Source organism: Chiloscyllium punctatum, chromosome 8 (genome assembly GCF_047496795.1).
Source record: "Chiloscyllium punctatum isolate Juve2018m chromosome 8, sChiPun1.3, whole genome shotgun sequence".
In the NCBI taxonomy this organism is placed as follows: Eukaryota; Metazoa; Chordata; class Chondrichthyes; order Orectolobiformes; family Hemiscylliidae; genus Chiloscyllium; species Chiloscyllium punctatum.
In genome coordinates this window covers 84,460,376-84,468,114 of record NC_092746.1, presented here as the reverse complement: position 1 = coordinate 84,468,114, position 7,739 = coordinate 84,460,376, and positions in this window count along the sequence as shown.

The following is a 7,739-nucleotide window of genomic DNA, read 5'->3' as shown; positions in this document are numbered from 1 at the left end:
ATCATATCCACTGCTCTGCCATCATCAATCCTCTCCGTTACTTCCTCAAAAAACACAATCAAATTAGCGAGACACTATTTCCCAAGCATATAGTCATGTTGACTATCCCTAATCAGTCCTTGCCTTTCCAAAAATATGCAAATTTCGTCCATCAGAATTCCTTCCAATAACCTGCCCACCACCGATGTCAGGCTCACTGCTTTATAGTTCCCTGGCTTTTCCTTAGAACGTTTTTAAAATAGTGGCACCATGTTTGCCAGCCTCCAATCTTCTGGTACCTCACATGTGGCTATCGATGATACAAATATTTCAGCAAGGGGCCTGGCAATCACTTCCCTAGCTTCCCACAGAGTTCTCGGGTATACCTGATCATGTTCTGGGGAATTATCCACTTTTATGCATTTCAAGACATCCAGCACCACCTCTCCTGTAATATGGAGATTTTCAAGATGTTGCTATTTATTTTCCCATGTTCTCTATCTTCCATGTCCTTCTCCACTGTAAACACTGATTCAAAATACTCATTTATTATCTCCTCCATCTCCTGTTGTTCAAATTAGTGGATTATTATTTCAGAAACCTGGACTAATGCTTGTGAGGTATAAATTCAAGTCTCACAACAGCAGTTGGTGAATTTAAATTCATTTTGGGAAAGCAAATCTTAGTAGGACTTATACACTTAATGGTAAGGTCCTAGGGAGTGTTGCTGAACAAAGAGACCTTGGAGTGCAGGTTCATAGCTCCTTGAAAGTGGAGTCACAGGTAGATAGGATAGTGAAGATGGCTTTTGGTATGATTTCCTTTATTGGTCAGAGTTTTGAGTACAGGAGTTGGGAGGTCATGTTGTGGCTGTACAGGACATTGGTTAGGCCACTGTTGGAATATTGCGTGCAATTCTGGTCTCCTTCCTGTCGGAAAGATGTTGTGAAACTTGAAAGGGTTCAGAAAATATTTACAAGGATGTTGCCAGGGTTGGAAGATTTGAGCTATAGGGAGAGGCTGAACAGGCTGAGGATGTTTTCCCTGGAGCGTCGGAGGCTGAGGGGTGACCTTATAGAGGTTTACAAAATTATGAGGGGCATGGATAGGATAAATAGACAAAGTCTTTTCCCTGGGATCGGGGAGTCCAGAACTAGAGGGCATAGGTTTAGGGTGAGAGGGGAAAGATATAAAAGAGACCTAAGGGGCAATTTTTTCACGCAAAGGGTGGTACGGGTATGGAATGAGCTGCCAGAGAAAGTGGTGGAGGCTGGTACAATTGCACCATTTTAGAGGCATTTGGATGGGTATATGAATAGGAAGGGTTTAGAGGGATATAGGCGGGGTGCTGGCAGGTGGGACTAGATTGGGATGGCATACCTGGTCGGCGTGGACAGGTTGGACCGAAGGGTCTGTTTCCATGCTATACATCTCTATGATTCTATGACTCTAAATACATTATATGATCACGTCCTGTAGATACGGTGTTTAGAAAATCAGTTTCACAGACGATAAAAATGTATAGTTTTGATTGCGCAAGCAGACCTTAATATCTTGAATAGTTTCAAATTTCAAAGTATGTTGTTTTTAATTGACTGTAAGAGACCATAAGATACAGGAGCAGAGTTAGGCTATTTGGCCCATCAGATCTGTTTTGCCATTTGATCATGGCTGATATGCTTCTCAACTCCATTCTCCTGCCTGCTCTCGGTAACCCTGATTCCTTTATCAAACAAGAACGTATCTATCTCAGTGTTAAATAAACTCATTGATTTAGCCTCCACAGCCTTCTGCGGTAACAAATTTCACAGATTAACCTTTCCGGCTGAAGAAATTCCTCCTCATCTCAGCTCTAAAGGCATATACCTTCACTCTGAAGTGGTACCTTCGAGTTCTCATCTCTCCTATTATTGAAACCATAGAAATTTAGAAAATAGGTACAGAAGTAGCCCTTTTAACCCTTTCAGCCTGCACCACCGTTCAATATGATAATGGCTGATTATGCAATCTCACTGTCCCAGTCCCACTTTCTCTCCATACCCCTTGATCCCTTTAGCTGCGAGGGCCATGTCCAACTCCCGCTTGAATGTATCTAATGAACTGACCACAACAACATTCTGTAGTAGTGAATTTCACAGGTTCACAACTCTGCGAGTGAAGAAACTCTTTCTCATCTCAGTCCTGAACGGCTTACCCTTATTCTTAGACTGTGACCCCTAGTTCAGAACTTCTCCAACATCGGGAACATGCTTCCCGCATCTAGCCTGTCCAGATTTTATGTTTCTATAAGATCCCCCCTCCCCCCACCATCCTTCTACGTTCCAGTGAGTACAAGCCCAGTCAATGCAGTATTTCTTCAAATGTCAATTATGCCATCCTGGGGAATCAGTTTGGTGAATGATAGCAGGACTCCCTCAATAGCAAGAACGTCCTTCCTCAGACTAGGAGACCAAAACTGCACACAATACTCAAGGTTTGTGGCCTCACCAAGGTGATGTAAACTGCAGCAAGACATCCCTACTCCTATATTGAAATCCTCCCACTGTGAAGGCTAGCATGCCATTAGCTATTCTCACTGCCTGCTACACCTGCATGCCAACCTTCAGTGACTGTTCCACCATGACAGTCAGGTCTCATTGCACCTCACCTTTCTCTAAACTGGCACCATTCTGGTAATATTCTGCCTTCCTATTTTTGCCACCAAAATTTATAACCTCACATTTATTCACATTATATTGCCTTTACCAAGTATTTGCCCACTCACTCAGCCTGTCCAAGTTACTCCTCCTCATAGAACACACTGTCACCCGGCTTAGTGTCATCTGCAAATTTGGAAATATTGCATTTAGTTGTGAACAACTGGGGTCCCAGCACTGAATCCTACTCATCCCTGCCTATTGCTCTGAAAGGGACCTGTTTATTCCAACTCCCTGCTTCCTATCTGCCAACCAAATCTCTATCCATGTTAATACAATACCTCCGATACCATGAGCTTTCATTTTGTATGTGACCTTTTTATGTAAAAGCCTTTTGAAACTCCAGATATACAACATCCCCCATTTCACCCTTGTCCACTCTCTGGTCACATCATCAAAATGTTGCAGTAGCTTTGTCAAGCATGATTTTTCTGTAGTGAATCCATGCTGACTTGGACCGATCCTATCACTGCTTTCTAAATGCTCAGTTATTTCATTCATTATAATTGGCTCCAGTATTTTCCCCACCACTGATGTCAGGCTAACTGGCCTATAATTCCCCATCTTCTCTCTCTTTTAAAAAGTGGAATTACATTAGCTACCCTCCAGTCCATTAGAACTCTTCCAGAGTCTACAGAATGCTGGAAATTGATCATCAATGTGTCTGCTATTTACAAGTCCACATCCTCAATTACTGTGGGATGCAAGGCATCAGGCCCTGGGGATTTCTCAGGTTTTAATGCCATCAAAATCCCCAATACCATTTCTTGACTAATAAGGATTTCCTTCAGTTCCTCCTACATGTTTGATCCTCTGTCCCCTAGCATTCCCCCTACATCCTCCTTAGTGAAGACAGATCCGAAGTAATTCAACTAGTCTGCCAGCTCTTTGTTGTTTTTATGAATTCACCTGATTCTAACCTCTGTAAGGGATCTATATTTGTCTTCATCAGTCATTTTCTTTTTACATATCTATTGAAGATTTTGCAGTCAGTTTTTATATTTTCTATAAGCTCACTCTTGTATTCGATTTTCCCCTTCCAAATTAAACCAGATGTCCTCCTATGCTGAATTTTAAATTTCTTCCAGTCCTCAGATTTTCTGGCCAATTTATATGCCTTCTCTTTGGCTTTTACATCATACCTTATTTCTCTTGTTAGCCATCATTGTACCACCTTCCCTGTTTTACTCTTACGCCAGACAGAGATATACAGTGTACATCCACTCTATCAAAGCCACTCAGTAATCTGTAAGTTTCATTTAAATTGCCCCCTCATTATTCTAAACTCCATCAAGTACAGACAGAGAGTCCTCAAATGCTCATGTGACAAGCCCTTCATCCCTGGGATAATTCTTGTGAACTTCCTCTGAACCCCCTCCAATGCCAGCACATCCTTATTTAGATTTGGGGCACAAAGGTGTTCCAAATTCCAAACACAGTCTGACCAGAGCCTTGTACAGCCACAGCTGTACATTATTTCTCTTGTCTTCCAACCCACTTGAAATGAATGTGAAACTGCTTGTGCCTTCCTGCCACCTGAACCTGCGTACTAACCTTGAAGAGAATCTTGAACTAGAACTCCCAAGTCCCTTTGTGCTTCATATTTCCGAAGTCTTTCCCCGTTCAGAAAACAGTCTGTGTCTCTATTCTTTCTATCAAAGTGCACAACCTCACACTTTCCCACACTGTATTCCATCTGCCACTTATTTGCCCCTCATTCCCCTGGCCTGTCCAAATCTTTTTGTAGTACCCCCAGTTTCCTCACCATTACCTGCCCCTCCAACTTTCTTTTGTCATCTGCAAACATAGCAACAATGCCCTCAGTTCCTTTGTCCAGATTGTAAATATATAATCTGAAGAGATGTGCTCATGACATGGACTCCTGCAAAACTGAAAAAGCCACCTTTATCCCTACTCCCTGACTTCTGCCAGTCAGCCAATCCTGTATCCATGCCATTATCTTGCCCCTAAAATCTTGGGCTCTTATCTTGTTTAGCAGTCTTCTGTGCAGCATCGTCAAAGGTCTTTAAAAATATGAATAAATTACGTCCACTGACTCTCAGTTCTGTAACTGACTCGATACCTCCTCAGAGAATTCTGGCAGATTTGTCAGGCATGACCTTCCATTAATGAAGCCACGCTGACTCAGATCTATTTTAGCAAGGACTTCCAAGCACTCTGCAATCTCATCCATAATAGTGAATTTGAAAATCTTACCAGTTACCAAGATCAGGCTAACCGGCCGAGTTTCCCTTCTGTCTCCCTCCATTCTTAAATAGGAGTGTTACATTAGCCGTGTTCCAATCCTCTGGGACCCTCTCTGATTCCAGTCATTCCTGCAAGATCATCACCAACATCTCTAAATCTTCTCAGCCTTGAGTTTCAGAACTCTTTGGAGGATTGGGGATGGGGGTAGAAAGTATTCCATATGATCCATATTATCCACTTTCAGACCTTTCAGCATCGCCAAAATCTCCTTATTGATGACCACTACACTCACCTCTGCCTCTCTTCAAGTTCTGGTATGCTGCTGGTATCTTCCATTGTGAAAACTGATGCAAAATACTCATTCAATTTCTCATTCATTTCTATGTTCCTCATTACTTGTTCTCCTGCCTAATTTTCCAGCATTCCAATGTCCGCTCTTGCCTCTCCCACCTTTTATATATCTAAAAAACTCTTTTATATAACTGGCTGGCTCTCAACTTTCATCTTCTCCAACCTTATTTCTTTTTTTAAAATTATTTGCTGGTTTTTAAAGGCTTCCCATTAATCTTCACCACTTTGTATGCTTTCTTTTGTTTTTATGCTGTCTCTGACTTCCCTTGTCACCCATGGTTACCTCATGCTCCACTTTGTATAATTCTGCTTGCTTCGGATGAATTTCTGTTGTGCAATTTGTTCAAATAACCCTCAGACACTCTTGCCAATGCTGCTTCACTGTTTTCCCTCTTCGGCTCCCCATCCAATCAACCCAGGACAGCTCCTCCCTCACATCTTTGTAGTTATCTTTGCTCAGTTGTAATGATGTTATAGCTAATTCCAGCTTGTCCTTTTCAAATTGCAGGGTGAACTCATATGGTCTCTGCCCTCTAGGGGTTCCTTCACCTTAAACTCCCTAATCAAGTCTGCCTCTTTACACACCACCAAATCCAAAATACGTTCCCTAGTGGACTGTACCACAAGCTGCTTCAAAATCCATTTTGTCAGCATTTCAAAAATTTATTTTCTTGAGATCCACTACCGACCTGATTTTCAGTCACACTGCACACCAAGACCCCATGATTATGGAAATGATGTTCTTACATACTTTTTCTATTCCAGATTTATTTACTTCCTCACATCCTGATTTCTCTAAGAGTCTTGTACTCAATTTCCATCATGTTTTCCTTTACAGATTCCCTTTCAGCAACATTGGACCTACCGATTTGAATCTGCATTACAAATTTAATTAGCTTTTATCATATACTTATTGCATTTAAATACAACACCCTCAGTTCTGCATTGACTGCCCTTTTCTCACAGTTGTTCCCTTATTCATTGTGGCTGAAGTTAGTATGGAAAGGGTCAGGAATCTGTGTCCTATTACTTGTTCTTGGTCCTCCCCATTTAACTTTTGCCATAAATTTCCATGCAACCAAATCCTCCCTCCCACTCCAAAATTATTATAGCCCATGCAGGGAGAAGAGATAGACTGATTTGTACTTCTCTTCAAGTAAGGCTTCCTTTATTTAAAAAAACATATTATTTCCTAAGTGAAATACAGATCATAATCATTAAATGTTTCATACATGAGTATATACTTCCCTCCCATTAATAGACATACATTTGCCTTATCTCAACTTGTAATAAAGGATGATATATGAAAAGGAGAAAGTGAGGACTGCAGATGCTGGAGATCAGAGCTGAAAATACATTGCTGGAAAAGCGCAGCAGGCCAGGCAGCATCCAAGGAACAGGAGAATCGACGTTTCGGGCATAAGCCCTTCTTCAGGAATGAGGAAAGTGTGTCCAGCAGGCTAAGATAAAAGGTAGGGAGGAGGGACTTGGGGGAGGGGCATTGGAAATGCGATACGTGGAAGGAGGTCAAGGTGAGGGTGATAGGCCGGAGTGGGGTGGGGGCGGAGAGGTTAGGAAGAAGATTGCAGGTTCGGTGCTGAGTTAGAGGGATTTGACTGAGACAAGGTGAGGAGAGGGGAAATGAGGAAACTGAAGAAATCTGAGTTCATCCCTTGTGATTGGAGGGTTCCTAGGCAGAATATGAGGCGCTCTTCCTCCAACCGTCGTGTTGCTATGGTCTGGCGATGGAGGAGTCAAAGGACTTGCATGTCCTTGGTAGAGTGGGAGGGGGAGTTGAAGTGTTGAGCTACGGGGTGGTTGGGTTGCTTGGTCCGGGTGTCCCAGAGGTGTTCTCTGAAACGTTCCGCAAGTAGGCAGCCTATCTCCCCAATATAGAGGCCACATCGGGTGCAGCGGATGCAATAGATGATGTGTGTGGAGGTGCAGGTCAATTTGTGGCGGATATGGAAGTATCCCTTGGGACCTTGGAGGGAAGTAAGGGGGGAGGTGTGGGCGCAAGTTTTGCATTTCTTGCGGTTGTAGGGAAAGGTGCCGGGAGTGGAGGTTGGGTTGGTGGGGGGGTGTGGACCTGACGAGGGAGTCACGGAGGGAGTGGTCTTTTCGGAACACTGATGGGGGAGGGAAGGGAAATATATCCCTGGTGATGGGGTCTGTTTGGAGGTGGCGGAAATGACAGTGGATGATACACTGTACATGGAGGTTGGTGGGGTGGTAGGTGAGGACAAGTGGGGTTTTGTCCTGGTGGCGGTTGGAGGGGCAGGGTTCAAGGGCAGAGGAGCGGGAAGTGGAGGAGATGCAGTGGAGGAAAACCCTATTTATATAACTTAAGTGTGGATTTTGAAAAAGTAACATATAGCCATTTGTGTGGCTGAAGAAAGAAATAGCTAACGAGAGGTTCTGAAGGACTGCTGATCTTTTTAAGCTTGCAAGGGCTGGTTTTCATAACTTTATTTGCCTTTGACATTTTGTTACTTCAATTTGTTC